Source organism: Ciconia boyciana, chromosome 1, assembly GCF_034638445.1.
Source record: "Ciconia boyciana chromosome 1, ASM3463844v1, whole genome shotgun sequence".
In the NCBI taxonomy this organism is placed as follows: domain Eukaryota; kingdom Metazoa; phylum Chordata; class Aves; order Ciconiiformes; family Ciconiidae; genus Ciconia; species Ciconia boyciana.
In genome coordinates, this window is record NC_132934.1 from 115,283,326 (window position 1) to 115,302,443 (window position 19,118).

Sequence of the window (19,118 nt, forward strand, 5' to 3'; positions counted from 1 at the left end):
TTTGATAGAGAAATGATGATTGTTATTCTGTCTTCACAGGCTAGTTTTTCCAGATTCCACCAGGGAGCACTGAGTGCCTGCCAGGGCTGATCAGATCCTATTAGGCTGACACTGGATATCTCTGCAATTCTTTGCTAGCTAGGCTTCTTACTATTTAAAGCTCTTTAACGATTTCAGAGCAGGAATGGAACAGTATGAAGAATTCAGTCTCCATGTATCTTTTACCTCTTTCTTTGCAGTCATGGAAATTTTGGTTCTAGTGGCTGTTGTGAAGGCAACATTTAATTTGTGATCTTTCTTTAAACTATAAATCAGCTCAGTAAAATGCTTTCAGATCTGCTTTGCATATTCTTGACTGGTGGCAGCCCACAAATAATAGAAATCTATATGCATCCATGAAGATCTATGCAGCGATTCTATAGGTAAGTATTGAAACAGTAAGACCAATGTCTTACTTCCAACAAAGTTTAAAAAAAAAAAAAAAAAGAAAGAAGAGTCTCCTATTAAGTCTCCTATTAACCTCAGTGGTCATGACTGGAAGCTACTTGTTTAGTTGTGTGAATGAAATAAAAATTAAAAAGATGATGCACAATTATACCACTAAATATACAGGTAGCTTTAACCACTGCTTTAATTAAAGGTGGCCTAGCTCAAAGAACCAACACTACTCTTCAACTGTTCATCTACAGAAGTTACTCTGAGCTAGAATTCAGTAATCATCTAATCAGAGTGGTTATAATTCTACATTTCAAAACAACAGCATATATCAATCTTCAAGTGTTGCATGTATTAATGATTAAGAAGTTTAATAACCTGTTATGATTTTCCACTCCAATTTTTATCCCCTTAACTAGCCATAATTTTTATCTTTTAATATTCATACAGTACATCATCTTTAAAAAAAAAAACAAAATTGAAAACAAGATGTAAAAATAAAAGAGGGAAGAAAAAAAAAAGTCCCTTCAGAAAAAAGTCCCTTCAGATGACAATCTCTTACAAAAACAAAATACAGAAAAACCATACCAATGAAATTTAGCCATAATTCCTTACTAATTCTTTCATGATTATTACCCACGTGATTTCTCTTCAAACTATCTTAATTCCCAATATAGCTAATTTATTTTGCCAATAGTTTAATGAATTTTTATAATTTAAAATAATTCTCTTTTTAGGAAGACTTAGTCCATGGTGTGCCTTAACTGCCATTAATAAAGAAACACTTAGCAAAAATTAAAGTTTATTTGTGATATCTTCTTTCAAAGTATTTACGAGAGCACAATTTCAACATCTCACAAAAAAGAAACTCAAGCCAAAATGAGATTTTGCATAAGGTTTCCATCTTCTTTCTCAGCCACCATCTACTGAGCTAAGTCACATTCTTGCTGTGAGGTTTATATTCATAGGCACTTGCAAAGAAGACTTGATTGACTTCAAGGCAGCAAGAGGAGATGCTATCCAAATAGCTTTATTTGTTGGACATAAAGAGAAGGGAACTGCATGCATCATTCAAAAAATATGTTTAAATTCTCTCGTAAGACCTGTTAAATTACAGTTAATAAATGCTACAAATTCTGCCCTGCTTCAATAAAAACCTATGGCAGTTCTACACACAAAATGTCTACATGGAAAGTACATGTCTTCATTATTTTGATTCCCACATGATCCACCCATAACTTGTTTCAGAAAAGAATGTAAGGAAAAAAAATAATAACCTATATATTTTTGTATGGAGTTGTACAGCTTTGTTGTCCTCTGAGTAGGGTAAAAGATTTCAAACTGTGAAATTTGCCACATGCAAATATCTAAAACAAATTGCCCTGATTTTTATTTTTTATGATGAATTTTATTATTTCCTGATAGTTTCAAAACTCATGCATGGCATTAGGCTTTTCCCTTCATTTTATAAAAAGGTTCCAGTGGCTGAATGCAAGAGGTAGAGAAGTGGCAGACAAAAATGCACACTAAGAAAGTGGAGAAGAGAGGCGACAGGTGCTGGTTTTTGCCATTTCCAGGTTCTCCTTATCATGGCACAATAAAATCTCAAAGTTTATATATTTGAAGAACTGTAAGAATTTGGAAACATCATTAGAATACAACTTCCATTAAAAGAAATGTGATATTTAGAACAAGAAGTCAAAAAAAGCCTGAATTCTGTTAAACTGAAAACTGCTAAATTCTGAAAAGTGTTAAATTTTGTCCTAACAAGGACAATTCTGTCCTCTAATCCTACAAGTACTTTCATATGCAGTAATAAAAGTACTTGTAATAAAATCCATGCCTGGACAGATGAGTTTTACTCCATTCAGTAATTTTCATTTTAATGTTTTTAGTGATACACTGAGATGTATCAAAAATGCATCATACTGTGATCAAGAAGAGTTAGCAAAATACATTAGAAAGGTAGGAACATCCAGTAAGAAAATTCCCTTGAATACAACCTTGAATAGGAAATAAACTTACTTTGCAGCTGTGCAGCTTAACCCTGATTTTTACATGCCACGGTCTTTTTTGTCTTAGAAACCATCTTCACAACAACTTTGGAAAGCTGCATGAACACCAACAGAAAAGACAGAATGTATTCATCCACTTTCCAAATTCAGCTCTTTGCAACCACTTGTGGCCATGTCCTGGTTTCAGCTGAGATAGAGTTAATTTTCTTTATAGTGGCTGGTGTGGGGCTATGTTTTGGATTTGTGCTGAAAACAGTGTTGATAATACAGAGATGTTTTAGTTGTTGCTGCACTAGTCAAGGACTTCTCAGCTTCCCATGCTCTGCCAGGTGCACAAGAAGTTGGGAGGGGACACAGCCAGGATAGTTGATCCAAACTGACCAAAGGGCTATTCCATACCACATGGCGTCATGCTCAGCATATAAAGCTGGGGAAGAAGAAGGAAGGGGGGACATTTGGAGTGATGGCGTTTGTCTTCCCAAGTAACCATTACGCGTGATGGAGCCCTGCTTTCCTGGAGATGGCTGAACACCTGCCTGCCCATGGGAAGTAGTGAATGAATTCCTTGCTTTGCTTCGCTTGCATGCGCGGCTTTTGCTTTCCCTATTAAACTGTTCTTATCTCAACCCTTGAGTTTTCTTACTTTTGCTCTTCCGATTCTCTCCCCATCCCACCAGGGGGGAGTGAGTGAGCGGCTGGGTGGGGCTTAGTTGCCGGCTGGGGCTAAACCACGACAGGCCATTACCTCACGATGGCAGCCCAGGAGGAAGGACTGTGCATTCAGACTCCTGGTACTCCCTTAAGAAGAAGAAATAGGGCCAACTCACTAAGCTCCTCATGCAGCAAAGACCGTAACTGTTTCCCTAAGAAAGCCATAAAATGCAGTTACTCTCTGACAGTAAGACTACACATGTATGCCCGAGTTAGGAGATGGACTTACTGATCATGAGTCCCTCACTTCACGTGGGAGCAGCACCATCCGGCAAGCCTTCCCCATCCAGGAACACCTCAAAGTAGCAAAGTAGCAAAGTCTCTGCCCCTGCGTTGCTCCTTCAGTTGATGGGCACCAGTCCTTCCCTGGAGCTTTAAGTTTCCCAGGCCTGTGTTCAGCTTCCAGCTACTCCTCCACTCTCCACTAACACCCCACATCTCCTGGCTTGGATGGTGTTTGTTTAGGGGGAGCTTCCTTTGTTTCTTCCTGTTTTTTACTTCCCCATGATGTCGTTGATGTCAGCTGCTTCTTCCTAGATGGTGCTCATGAACCCTGTGCACAGTATACTACTAAAAATATCGAGGATGGTTTCACATTTGTATCTGCTTCAGTGATTGAATCTGCTCAAAGGCTCAGAAAGTCACTACTCTTTCAGGTAACCTCTGTTAAACTTGGCATGTAAGAGACTACCTCCAAAGACCAGACTAGCTGAGGATTATTAAACTGTGTGCAAACCCTCTACCACGACTGCCCTGACACACACGTTGGAGGAATAATTGATGTTACAATATAAGCTGCCTGTATAGTGGCTGAAGTAATCCGTAACTGGGGAAGATGTAAGAACAAAGCAGGGAAAGGGAAATAGTTGTTAGGATACCACCTCTGAAAGGTCAGGATCCCAACAGGACAGAACTGGGAATCCTAAAGCACTTAGCTTTCTGCAGCATTGTGCTACTGCATTTTGCTGTTGTGTTTACTGGGGAAAGAAGACAGAGCTTTAAGTGCTTGAGGAGAGAGGCACAGCACAGTATGGAAAAGAAGTACACGAGTGCTGTAGATCACAACATACACAGCAAATAAAGCAAAGAAACCATTTAAAACACATCTTAATTGGGAAACTGAGAGACTGCAATAACTCTGGAGAAATTCTGATTACCTTGTGGCTTGCAATTTATTCTTAGGTGCTTTTTCAAGATAATTTTTGCTACAGAGAATAGCTCTGCACTAGAAAAGAAAATGAAGAGACAATTGCTTCCTTTTCTAACACTAGTATGGACACAGTTTTTCCCCAATTCATAACAGTTAATACAGCTGTTCATACAGCTTCTCTTCACATTTGTTAAATACTGGAAACTTCTTCAGCTTTCTCACAGTTTAGCTAGCACACTATTAATCTTGCTACTGCTGATACTGCAATTACAAATGCACCCAATTATCAGAAACCTTTTTCTGTGAGCAATTCAGATATTGTCTAAATCTCACTCTGGAAGCTCTCAAGCAGGAACTGTATATTATCTCTTTCTATGCTTGTTACTTGTTTCCCCAAGACCCTTAGGAATTAAGCATAGACTTCAATAACTAGCTGCATGCCAAAGACCCTTCTGGGTTATCACATGTCCCTACAAGACACATCTCTCTATAACTGTGATGCCAGCTCTCCACATAGGTAATGTGCAACTTTCCTTTGCATACTTTAGAGAATGTGCTGCAGAAGGTAAAGCACCTCTGAAGGTGCCCTAAGATCCTATAAATCCACAGGCTACTCAGACCTGTAAGTTATGAAGACCTAATCATAACAAGGTAGCTGGAAATCCAGTCACCTTGAATCACACTTAATTCAGCCCATGTCAAGATAAATTACAAATAAAACCCAATTTCCATACAGAGAATATCTACATACATTTATAATAATTTATAATAGCTAAGTGAAAAGAGTAAAACAGGCTTAATCAACTTACACTGAATTGTATTGGAAATGTCTCTTGTCCGCCTCGTTTGCCATCTTGACAAGGTGGATATCAAACATTCAGTTTTCATATATACCTTCCTCCTCAGATTGAACTCATTAAAGAAACTATCAAAGAACCTCTCATCTGGGCGGAGCGTATTCATGTCTTTAATTGATTTTTCTCTAGACGATTCAGACAGACTTGAAATTTTTCCCTGGAAATCATTCTGTTTCCTTTTATGCAAGCTGAGTTGTTTTCCTAATTACAATAAGCCTTGCTTCATTTTCTCATCTATGCAAAATATCACTCTGTCAGACCAACGACTATCTATCTCCTATACTCAACTGGTTAATTAGCAACATTGTAGGGGTAAAACTATTATTTCCCCACTCCACTTAAGTAACCCAAAAATGGGGGTTACCACTTTTCATCATAAAGTGCTTTTTGCAATGGTCATTATATTCTATATTGATCTGTATACTAATAAATGTACTTTTTACAATATTTAATCAGGATTCCTCTGAGGGCCTGTGAATAACTACCAAGATAGAGAGGCATTTGTGTGTCTAAGGCAATGACACAAAGTTTATTTTAATCAATAATTTTAAGGCAGGTGTAGTTTTTAATTTTGCATCTGCTTTGGGTGTGATGGGAGAAATCCTTCAAATCCAAGATGAGGAAAATAAATACTCAGGTAATATTTGCCTGCACAAAAAATAATGCTTACTGTCAGAATGCTTTTCAATACTCCATACCCACTAAAGGATAACTGCCAAAGTTGCTTCTAGACCATGCTCAGTGTGTTACATATTCAACAAACACCTTCATGCCTCTTCCCATATTGCCCCTTGTGATTGGGAAGCATTTTCTGCAAACTTTGACAAAGTTGCCTGAGTATTCCTCAGAAGTTCATACAGAATCCACTGCCTACACAAATTTGACCCTATCTTTGTTGTCGATGCACCAAGAGCACTGCTGATCATTAGCCTCCTTCTACATCCTTACCTTGCTATATTTGTCTATCACAATTTGTATAATTGATTTGAAAACTTTCACGGGACACAGGGTTTTTTTGTTTGATGTTTGTTTTCCCCCTGTATTTGTACAGCACTAGCAGAAACTAATAATTAGGGATTAGGGCTTCTAGGCACTTGAGCAATAATAACTACTTCTGCGTTACTTTGTTTAAAATCTAATGAAAGGTTAGAGGACATCAGTATTCACACTGGCAAGCTGTTTGATGTAGATGCTTTCTTACCATGTTAAGTTTCAATCAGGTACCTATGGTCCTTTGAATATCAACCAATCATTGGGTCATGGTAAGGGCAAAGAGCTGTCGGGTGCTGTACCCTCTGCCTTGGGGGACCTCCATGTCTGAGTTGGAATGGGTCTGACCGCTGCTTTTTTGGATGCCACAAGAAATGAAGCAAAAGTGGGAAGCAAGACATGCTCTGGGTCGGTCTTCACGAATTTTAGTAACTATGCTACACCAACCACATCTAGCAGGGACTGTACTGGTCTCTATAAGCTATCAGAAGCTAGATATCAAAAAAATTCAGGGACATATTAGATTACTTTTCGGCATTGCATGAAATTTACTGAAGAAATGCTAGGGAGCACACCATAACTTATTGAAGTGTCCCAAACTTAAAAATATTTGATGCAATGCAAGGAAAGAGATATAAGAGTATTTCAAGGATATATTCCTCAAACTTACATTATAACTGTGTTAATATAGTGTTCAGGTTTGTGGACATGAAATAAACATAAATACATGTTTAGAATTATTATGACTGCAGCCAATAAATAGATTTCATCACTATGGTTACAAAAATAAATAGCAGCTACAGAAACACAGTTAATTGGAGACAAGGAAGATGGAAACACTTACTTCCCATATTAAACAACATTCCGATGAAAGATTGGCCACTGAACAGACATGAAAAAGCACTGATATAAATTATTTATAGGAGCTGGATGGAAATATTAATTCTGCTTCACAAAGTGTTTTAGTAGTCTACGTTTGGTTGCAAACTATGCAAAATTTCAAAAATATTTGTAAAGAGGAAAGGAGTACCAGCATTGCCAATTCAAGTTTATTCCATTTTTGGGCTTGGGTAAGGGCCAGGTAGCAGAAATATTGGTACTTTTCTTGGACTATCATTCCCAAGGAGGCCAACAGAACCTGAGAGAGAAAGGGGTAGCAAGTTCTGAGGAAAGATGGTCATTGATTTGACTTTCAAAAACTGTGGTAGTTCCTTCTTTGTAAGAAAGCTCTGCCTAACCTCTCTCTCTCTTTTAATATCTATTCAGGAAAATAACTAGTGCTATTAGCAACAGAGTTTTTAATGCAGTAAAAATAAAATAAACTAAACAAAAAATAAAACCAAATTAAAAGATACAAAACACCTAAAAATATTTGTGATGGAAAATTTTTGGTTAGTCTGGTCTTGTGGAAAATTTTTACGGAAATCCACTCGTGCTCTGTGGGACAAAAAACATGTGCATGCCCCAGACCTGATAATTAAAGCACCCTTATGTATTGTGTGGGTGGAGGTTGGGGGAAAAGAGCAAGGTGGAAAGAGAGGCTGCTAGAAGAGATGCTCAACCCTTCTGAAGCTGTTTTTTGCATCATTTACCTGTGTGCAACAAGTAGGACACAGAATGTAGGTACAGAATGTAGGAGTGCTGAGGATGGATGGTGAGTGCTTTGGCTCTCCCTCTGCTCCCCTGTTCCTCTCCTTCCTTAGCCCCAGTTTGATGAAGTAACTGGAAATACGTGAAGCAAACTGCTTCAGGCATCAGCTTCACAGCTGTTTGGAGATCACTGAGAGACAACCCTTGCCACAAGTCTCCAGCAGGATGCCCAGTGTCCAGCCTCACAATACAGGCCAAATGCTGTATTTGCAGATTGGATCTTATTTTCCGGAACAGTCTCAAGACTGTATTTTTCTGGAGTTTATGATTTCTGGAACAGCAAAAAGATTATTCACATTGCCAATAGTCAGCATTGGACTGAATTAAAAGATAATTGAAAATACTGTGGTGAAAGAAATCAACAACTGTATTCTGGGAAATGGCTAATGAACATACACGTCAGGAAAAAAAAAAGAAATAAAAACGAGAACTGGGAATTATGTCAGTCTGTTATCTTGCAGAAGAGTAAAAATGTGGAAGTGGTCAAGCCATCATAAAGTTAAGACTATCTGGAACCGTTATAGTCTACATTGGCCTATGTTTTCTTGTCAAATGCTTTTTTCCTTCCAGAACGAATGAGAACTCCTTCCTGTTCTCAGTCTGCGGGTTTGGACTGACCTCCTCCAAAGGAAATGCTCAGCTTGCGTTGCTGCTCTGAAATCCTAACGGGAGGAGGGAATCTGTTTCTCAGTTCTGCTGTGTTAATGAGCTGAAGCTTTCCAGCCATAAGCCACCCTGATATCAAGTGTAAATTAAAGTACTCTCAAAACAGCACTGGTTCATACTTGTACTCTGTTTATCCATTGCATCCCCAGGAAGCTGGAAGCAGCTGGAAAACAGCCCACTAAAACTTTGTCTTGTTCCTATCACTGCAGGACTCTCCCTGCCCCATCTTTCTGCTGGGGACTGAGAGTGGGTTTAGCTCGAGTTGCTCTCTTGAGTTCAGTGATTAATTTTTTTCTTCCAGGAATTATTTCAAAATTGTAAATGGTCCCTTTCAGACGAATTATAAGATAAAGAAACTCCAGTGTCATAGAAAATCAGTTCTAAGGCTACTTGTAACTAGAAAAAATGCCATCTCCCAGCTATCAGGCATCTTCCTGGAAGTTTCCCGAAGTTCCAAGCAGAATGAGAGTTGTGCAATGGTTTTCTTAAAGTACTGACTTTTGGTTACAGTCAGGGAAGAGACACACCAAAAATAAGTAAATAAAAAGGAGAACAGGAACTATTCTTGCAAATACATAGTGTGAGGAAGCAAAAGGAACATTTCACAAAGCTAATTCCATGTAACTTAACTCTCCTGAACAGCTTGCTTAGTATTTCAGAGGCAAAATGCCATACATCTGGCTCTTTAATCATTAACACTGTTCATTGTTTCATTAAAGCAGAGGTCGTTATTTCTCAAGAAGTTATTAATGCTTGCAGTAAGAAGTGTACAGGAGTTTTATCCACAACATGGTAAAAATGACTTTTAGCACACATAGAAGCTCGGAGTTATTTTTTAAGCCACAGAAGTGGAGAGGGGATTTCAGTAGCACTTTGGCTGCCTCTGCACAGATCCCCAGATGAATCATTCACATTACCCATTTCTGCAAATATCAGTATTTATTAACTGGGGAATGATTTTCTGAGGAATGATTGGTTATATCCCATTTGAAAATCTAAGCCCAAGGAATTCAGTCAAAAACTGGACATACTTCTGTTTCAAATAAAAATATTTTGATTCAGACATGCCACAGTTGTTCCCCACTGGTCATCCAGAGAGTAATGCTCTGTTGCAATCACCATGTTGCACTACAATGACATTTACAAACTGACGCAACGATTTCCATTCTTTTTATCATTCTTTTAATGTTGTTAAAAAAACTAGCACATTAATACTTTTACATGTATTTTAACAGGGACAAGTAATTCCATTAGATAGATACAATTATTTAAATAGTGTCTCGTAACTGTGCATGTGATAGTTCATTCACACTCAGATGCCCTGCATTATATCAGTTACTTTCTGGTAGGGAATTGTGACTTTTTTCATGGATAAGAAGTCTTCCTTTGGTAGCTTCTTCAGCCCAGCTATTTGCTAATCTCTCAATGAGTTATGTGTGTCCTAGGACTTATTCTTAGCATTTAGTAGCATTAATGAGTTTATTATTACCTACTGCTTTATTTAGGCATCAAACAGACATTTTTAGCCTACATTCTCTTAATCCCCATTTCCCATTCTCTGTTACACTTTTGAAGTTATATTCTTAACTTCACAATGCAGGCAACTGAAATTAATGAGTACTCCTTTTCTGCTCACTTTCCAAACTCAGAACAAGTTTTTTATGAGTCTCTTTCCAGTCTCTCAAGCAAAAATGGCCTCTGGAGGAGGGCCAGGCTTTCTACAAGGACAAAAGCCAGAAGAGGACTCAGGCATAGCTTTTAATAACACAAATAAAACCCGCCTGTAACATTCTGAAACATTCTGATTGTCATATTGCTACCCTCACATATCAAAAATTTGTCTCCAAATGGGTAATTAAGAACATGATAATTGAAGCCAGGGAGCACAATATTTCATTTCACTTCTCAACAGGAGGGGAGTTTGGAGCTGGCATACTGTTTAAGAATGAGCAAAGCACAAAATGCTTTTTTTGAAAATGAAAACTGTCAAAGAAAGCCAAAAAGTAATAGAGGAATAATAATGTTCACATTGATGCCAATACAGCCAGAATGGCAATACATTACACACTGCAAGTTGCATTGTAGTCAGGGATACAATGTAGAGAAACTGTTTGTAAATAAAAAGAAAATATATATGTAATTGATGAATTTCCCACTTCCAGAATTTAATTTTGTTTATTTCTTTGTCACATAAAATTACAGCAGGAAATTGTCTTTATCAGGAAGATTTTTAAAAGTCCAAACAAGCAGACGTTGGTTGGTATGAGTACTCCACATGAGCTAATGCATTTGAGGGTAGTATGTTTAGTATTAACTGCCATACACTTTTGGTTTCAGAGATAAAAGATTTCTGCATTGCACCCCAAAGCAAGCTGACAGCTTGCCTGGACACATAAAGAGGATAAGGAATGATGCATATTCATATACAGTGTAAGCCAATGTCAGAGCCAATATTTCCACTGAAAAGGAATTGAGATGCTAGTAATAATGTAAAGGTTCACCAGATTATAGTTATGTTTCTGTGTTACCACACAGGCAAGAGGTAATGTTCCTAAAGATATTTTTTTTCTCTTCATTTTCATAGTCATAGATTAGCCACTGCATTCACATATGAAATTCATTCAATTTTTTAAATAAATGGTGTGCTCAATGTAATTAACTTGCATGTCTGTGGTGTCCAAATACACAACAGCAAAAAATGTGGCTTTGATTCTAGTTACAGACAGAGGATATAGTCTGTCTAGACCATCAAGTAATGTACCTCTAAAGTGAGAGTTTTACACGTGAGATTGCATCTCTGAAATGGAAACTGCTTCAAGAATATTGGCCAGAGAAGGAAGAAACTAGATTCCTTTACACTGTCCTATTTATTTTACCCACTTACTCTTCTAGCCAGTCCACTGGAAACTTTATAACTGGTATATTTGCAGTTTATTGGATATGCCAGTTTTTCCTGTAAGACGTTTAATAATCAGATACCACCTTCTTTCCTCTAATGCTCAGGAAAAATGCATATTTTTCATTATAAGTGAATAATTAATGTTCGCGACCAAATTCAATGATATCAACACAGACCACAGAAACAAAAAGTAATTATGGAATCCAAAGCTTTACATCCAATCCCATGACAAAGTTATTAACTTTCAGACCTGAGTTAATATGAAATTTCATATGACAATTTTTCTGATTTTTTCAGTTATCGCTACATAATTTCAATAATCAAGTATGAATTCAGATACACTGAATCTTAGGGTGGGAGACGTCAGAAATCTTACAAAAATCTTAAGTCCAGGGACTCATTTTGTTTTCTTCATTTGTACTGCCTTCTCACTCAATCTTTTTTAAATTCTGGCCCACTTCCATATTGGATGCAGTTTCTAGTGCAGTCGGTGTCTCCCCCTTTTGCAGGAGGGGAGACAGAAATTTTCATGATGTGGCTAGCAAAGCAGCTCCCAATAGGTGCATCATCTACAATCCTTTCTGTTTCTTTTAGTAGCTCACCTAAATCCTTCTCAGGCTCACAGAGCGGTTGGTCTCTGCCTTCACCCCCAACCCAAATCCTCAGCGAGACCAGCCTGCCCAGCACTGCCAGCCCACCCGGACCCCCTGATGCCAGTGGGGCTGCTGGGTCAGGTGGAAAAACGTACTGTCCCAGACAGCACAGCTGATGCCTAAAGGAAGCAAAATGCACCAAAAGAATCAGAACACAGAAACCAAAGAGACAAGAACCCTCTTAAAACCTTACATTCCTTGAATATCCTTGTTGTTAATCTTACATATCAGGGAAAGAATAACAGGGGACTCTCAGGAGATGGGTAGACTTGGCAAAGTGTATATGTGAATGCTGTGAATAAATTGTGCCCTCATTGATCCTGTGGACTAAACATCAACCACTTTGGAGAGATCTATATGGCTACAAGAATTTTTAGCAGGTTTCTATCTGTAGAGCATATTAATATTGGTATAATAATAATAAACATACTCTGAATGCAAAGATCAGTTAGGGTCAGGCCTGCTAATGGCACCAAAAAATAGCTGAAATATCTGTCACAGGGTATGTATTTCAAATACCTCTAGATGTAAGGAGACACAGTGCAGCCAAGAAGGGATAGGTGAGGAATGGGATCTGCAGCTGCCTACGTCTCTGTGCTGTGGTCTTTACGGTCCCCAAGCAGCAAGAGTGCCTTTCTTTTTTCGCAGGGGAAAGGGAGGGCACCTGTCTTTCGAACATATATCTTGCTGGCAGAAAGGGAAAAAAAGAGGAGCAAGTTTAAGGTAGGAGTGCTGAAGAGGGGCCATTTGGGAGAAAGAAACACGCAGGGAGAGAGTGAGAAGCGGCCAGGCAGAGAATGTGTGAGTGCCTGTGTGTGTCCTGGCAGCAGAGAGAGAAACAACAAGGAACTTCACAGAGAAAGCCAAGTCCAGCATCTGCCAAAGATACTGGGAGATTTGTCCAGCCAACAGAGCTGTCAGTCTAAGTGTTCATTTAATTTGACAAAGAAAAAAAGAATTGGAACTAACCACTTTCAGACTGAAAGGCTTTGCATTTTTTATATTTCAAGATATATTTCTCTAAAACCACTGACCTTCAATACCTTTAGAAGGGGCTAGTGAGATCTGAGGTCCTGCTTTTTGGATACCCACATGGAGTCAAAATGACTGATTTTCAGCAAACTCTGTACCTCTAAATATAAGACAGCATGCATCCAGTGAAGATGGTACTTTCACTTGATGCAAGATTTTCTAATTCAGATTTGGGGAAAAAAGGAGGATATAAATATATTCTATGCTTCCCACAGCCAAAAGTTAGCTCTTTTGTAAATATAGACCAATTAAGAAATAGTTTTGACACAGCTGCCAGTTTTCTTGTTCCTTAAACATTAATGATTTAAAAAATGTATTTTTTCTTTTCATTAATTTTGCCACCCTATTTTTCTAATTGTGACAATTCATTTGTTTCAGAACCATGTTTTGTTAAATTTTGTAGTAAATCCAACGAAGCAAGAGAAATGGAAAGTTATTAAATAAATATTAACATTTTCATAAAGGGGAGAGGGAAAAATTTCCTTCACCTTCAAGTGATTTACAGAAATGGCTTTCTGGCAAGCCATTTTGGCACAATTCTCCCTTTGAATATCATCACTGGTAACAGACTGAATGTCTACTACAGGTCTTCAGGAGCTCACTGAATTTCCTGTTGATGATTTGGAGCAAGCACAACTAAAGTATCTAAGGTAACAGTCCTTATTTTCTAGCTTTGATGCTTGGAGAAATTAGAGGCTCCTATGTTATCTCAAGCAAAAAACCATTGGTCTGTGCTCTCTAAAATAGTACTTTCTTGCTGGGAGCACATGCGCATTTCACTACTTGGTTATAACCCTAGTCATACTGTTGGATCAATGGCCAAATCTTAATTCTTACCTAAGAGTCAAAATGTTTATTTTTCAGAAAATTACAAACGGTCACTGAGAAGATTTGATGGATTAGGCCTTTGCCAGGTAATTGAGAGAAAACTGCTGAAAAAGCAGTTTACACTTTGGAAAAGAAAATGATAATTCTCAACATTGCCCAAACATTATTTGAGAGGCCCATTAACAAAATTATTTTCAATTAGTCTTGAGAGTGGAACTGGAAATAATTGCTGCTCTGATTTTATGTTTATTCGGCATGTGCATGATGTGTGTACCCGTGCACGTGTGCATTTTTGCAGAACAGAAACCTCTGGAGGTTTAACAGGTCTGCACTGGGCTTCCTCTTGTTAGTCTACTATATGAGCCTCAACTGATGTGTCTAGCCCTGGTTTCAGGGGTTTGACAGGTTCACACAGTCATCCACATCACAGAGACACTGCCAGTGTCGTCCTTTCACCTCCTATCCTGTGTAAGCGTGGAACTGTGGTTTTAAAAAAATCTTGAAATACTCAGTAAAAGAGTTCTCTCAAAACTAAACTGAGTCGAAGTTAGGTACACAAGGCTGCATATGGTACCAATAACTATAGCTCAATAGGAAACAGGGCTATATGATTTTCACTAGTCAGGATCTAGCCTAACTGAAACAGAGGTGGATTAAAACAAATGTTTCCTTACCATGTTGTGTTAATGTATGGGAAGCAAAAAGTAAAATTTGAGACTAAGTACAAACAAAGTGCAATGAAACCTGTATTTACAAGTACTCAAGACTTAGGCCACCTGTGTAAATGGCTGGAAACATCTCATTCCCCTGAGGGAGTTGGGGTTGTTCAGCCTGGAGAAGAGAAGGCTCTGGGGAGACCTTATAGCAGCCTTCCAGTACTTCAAGGGAGCTTATAAGAAAGATGGGGACAAACTTTTAGCGGGGTCTGTTGCAATAGGACAAGGGGTAATGGTTTTAAACTAAAAGAGGGTAGATTCAGACTAGATATAAGGAAGAAATTTTTTACAATGAGGGTGGTGAAACACTGGAACAGGTTGCCCAGAGAGGTGGTAGATCCCCATCGCTAGAAACATTCAAGGTCAGGTTGGACGGGGCTCTGAGCAACCCGATCTAGTTGAAGATGTCCCTGCTCATTGCAGGGGGTTGGACTAGATGGCCTTTAAAGGTCATTTCCAACCCAAACTATTCTATGATATTTGCTGTCTCTTCCCACACCAACTCCCCCTACATCAAGTGACTAATGGTGACAGTAATTAACAGGTTTCTCTGTGCAAATAAACTTGCCTTTGTATTTTAATTGTGAGAACACAGTTCTCACACTACCAATATTTGGTAGTGTTAAGTTACCCATTCTGGAAACATTCTGTAAAGCAAGTTCTTTGACATTTAATACATATTATTGATGTAGAAATTCAAAACTCCTCGATTTGTGGCTAGGCAGTAAGATTTTTTTTCCCATCTTAATAGAGGGAAAACAACTCACAAGATACCAGCTACAGACTGTGAGAAAACACACATTTTCAGATTTCATTTAGAGAAATCACTATTTTACAAGAACCCACATAAAACATGTTCCATTTTCAGGGACACAATTAGGCTTCCTAACTTTAATCCCACTGTCTCCTTCAGAAAGAAAAGAAGGTTGTGCAGGAACTGCTCAGTGATAGAGCTCTGCCCTTCACATTCCTGCTGTGCTTTCTGCTCTCTCTCTGGGACTGGGATCTCTTTCTATGAAGCAAGGAATATACAATACTTCTTCCCCTACCAAAAAGACTAGCTTCTGGCCTCCACTTTACTTTTACCTTCGCACTGCACCAGAAACATAAATAGAATAAGAGATGATTTACAGATAATTAGAGGTTTCTCTCTGGGAAGAAAAGCTTATACCCAAGTAGCAACATTTTACTAGCAGTGTGTGCTGGCCACAGAGCACAGGGGGGAAAGAGAAGTAAGTTCAGGGAATAAAATGCTGGAGAAGCTTTCAGCAGTAAACTGACCTTTGTCTGTGCTATAATAGATGGATACGATTTTAAAAGGCAAAATAAACCCGTAAAACTCTTTATCTAAGCAGAGCTATGACAAGAGCCAAAAGCATCCTTATTCATTTTACACTGATGACAGTGCAGAAGGACACAACAGAGCAATCACCACCCTGCCCAGGCTTTACACTTACAGACTGGCACATCAGGAACAATCTTTGTCTTTCAACAAGTGAAGTCATTCCTTGAAAAGTTCTATTACCCAGAACATGGAAGAATTAAAGGCTTCTGCTACTGATTTTCAGTGATCAAAGTAAAGAAGGGCTGCAATTTTTTTTAGAATTTATGACTAAACCATGCGGAAAAAGTGTCAAGCTAAAGACAGAGCTTTTATCCTTTGCTTCTATTTCTATTATCCTCATAGTTTTTTTTAAGACCATGTTTACCATCAGCAAGAGGCAGACTTTAATTATATCAGTAAGCCAAAAAAAAATAAAAAATTTCACATCCTGAATTTCATGCCTGAAAGATAAACACTTTCGAATATAGCAAAAGTAGGGAAAATTTGTCACCTCCAGGCACCCTATGAAGTACAAAATTACTTATGCTGTTTGAGGGCCCTAGTACAAAGAAAAGCTGAAGTGACTGTAAACTTCTATTAATCAAATAGGACACACTCAAAAGACAGATGTTTGTCACTCATGTAGCCATGCTGTGTGCCCATTTCCTCTCTCTCAATAAACAAGGCAAGACTAAGTACACATCCCGGGAATATAGTAGAATTTCCACTTTCTTCCCTTTAAGAATAGCGTTTAAGATGTGGAAACAAACCAGAAGAACTACAATGGGTAGTTTTTCTATTTCCTAAAACTTTTCTTATACCAGCTAGAGGAGCATACACTGGTACATAATTAAAACATGGGTCCAAAACATGACAGAAGAGGCAGTAACTATAGAAGTTTCTGCAGACACTACCTTTCTACTTAAGTATTATGACTTACCACAAAACTGTAATAGAATATATAACACTGCAAGCTATGTTTCCTGATACATTTAGGATCCAAGGGGATAACTGATGCACCTTTGTTTAGTGCTTTCTGACATAGATTTCATTATGTCAGAACCATCTTCTGAAACCTTTCAGTGTATAGAGACAACGGAATCTACGGGATTTTAATGCCCATTTAGTGTCACACCTCTACTAGTAAATTATTACTTTTCTTCTCTTTGGTCCTCCTTATGTTAAACTTACATATAAAGAACATATGTATATGTAAATACATGTGTGTGTGCATGTTTGAGTGTGTATAAAAGGCTGTTTTCTTTAAGAATTTTTGCTTTGAGTTTAACAATGTCAACTGCATGGCTTTCCATACCATGTCATCTCTGGGGCTCATAAACCTTGAATGCATTTATGCTTAGGTAACCCTCTGAAGCAGAGCTGTTCTGTCAATCTGCATTTTGCAGGGGGAAGCAAGTCTGAATTATAACAGGCAATTCAGTGAACTTAGGAAGCCTGTGACAGATAGTATTTTTGTTCTGGGAGGTACTATGGTCTCCTTCAGTGTCTTGGTCCCCCAGTCACGTGAAAGCTGTTATCTACCCACACACTCTGATAGTGGAGCAATGAGAGAGGTAGATGCACAGGCACATACAGAGCACAGGAGTAAGAGCTAGGTGAACACCAGTACTCCTGGATTAGTGTAATTGTCCTCATTTTCCTAAATGAGGATGTTATCAGTGTCTGTATCTAATGTTGCTTTTGGGCAACTGATGCACACATAAACTGGATCTGTACTCATCCTGCCTACTGGTGCCCACACTGTTCCTTTCTAGGAACACAACTCTGTAAGCAGCTCCATCAATCTGTACCATGCCTGTCTTTCACTCGGCTATTGCTCAAGTGGGAGCATGGCAGGAGAGAGCAGTTCCACATATCACTGTTTCCCAGCAGATTACCTAATAAGATCATTGACAATTTGACTCACACCAAAACAAACCATAACCACATGAAAATACACTTTATGTACAACGTACTGCTTCTATACTGCTTCTCTTGCTACCACATATTCCAGCATGATTTAACCTTGTTCAGGTGACAGACTTCTCTGCTAACATGTACTTTTGGGAGCAAGCCAAATTCAACATGATTCATGCCATAAAGAATCTCACTGACTTCACCTCACTTTTGTGCTCCTCTGTGTTTAGCTTGCAACAGTGGGTGCTACGAGACAAAGGATCTATTTATATTGTTTATAATTGAGAGGTTTATTGAGAAAAGGAGGGAGCTGGTGAGTTGCTAAGGCAGACATGGGAAATTTCTCCACCCAGTAATCCCCAGGACCATTTTCAGTTTCTTTTTATGAAAAATTCTCAACTACCAGCTGCCAAGAATGCAGGGAAAAGTTAGGTGACTTTTCCTTATCTGGAAAAAAGGACTTGTTAGTAACGTATGCAATACTCCTTTTCCTGTCTGGGCATGGCAGAGCACCATAGATGGGCAGAGCTAAGAGGCCAGTCACTGCAATCCACTACAGATTTGTCCCTGTAAACCAGACAGCAGCATTTAATAGAAGCTGTCTGAGATGATTTTTCAGAACACTGTGGCAAAAGGCAGCAACTATGACTTTTCCCTGGCTCCCAACTGAGAAGAAATCTACTCCTCTCATGTAAAATCAAGCTCCACATTATACGGGTAACATTATATTAACCATGACTTAAAAATCCATACTCCTATTACTCTGCTGTTTCCCACAAGATTGGACTAAATGTAGCAGTTCTTAATTATCAGATACTGTTTTGATCTCTACTCCTGCATTTCTTCCTCTGGACAAATTTCTAAGTCCGCCCTGAAAAAATCTTTGAATAATGGATTTATAGCTTTTACCGTTTCACCTAACTACCGTCTTCCAGTATTCTTGACTCTTCCTGCGCTGCTCCTCTACCATTACCTTTCAGCTCCTCATAATGCTTTCTTTCCTTGGTCTCATCTACATCGGCCAATCTTAGCCTAGTATGGACAGACAGATGAAGACCTGTTGGACTTGCTGTGGCCATTTCCCAGCTAGAGACCGTTTGACTTGTTCCCTGAATATAGGTCAAGGTCTGTCTTCATACTCTAGCGAGCCCTTCTGGGAAGGTCTTACTTAGACACAGAAGTCATGTGCTTTCTGCTTTCCCCAAGAAGCCTACTGCTTGCATAACTTAGTAACCAGAAACCTCGAAGTCTAGTCCCTCCCAGGACATGGAGTAG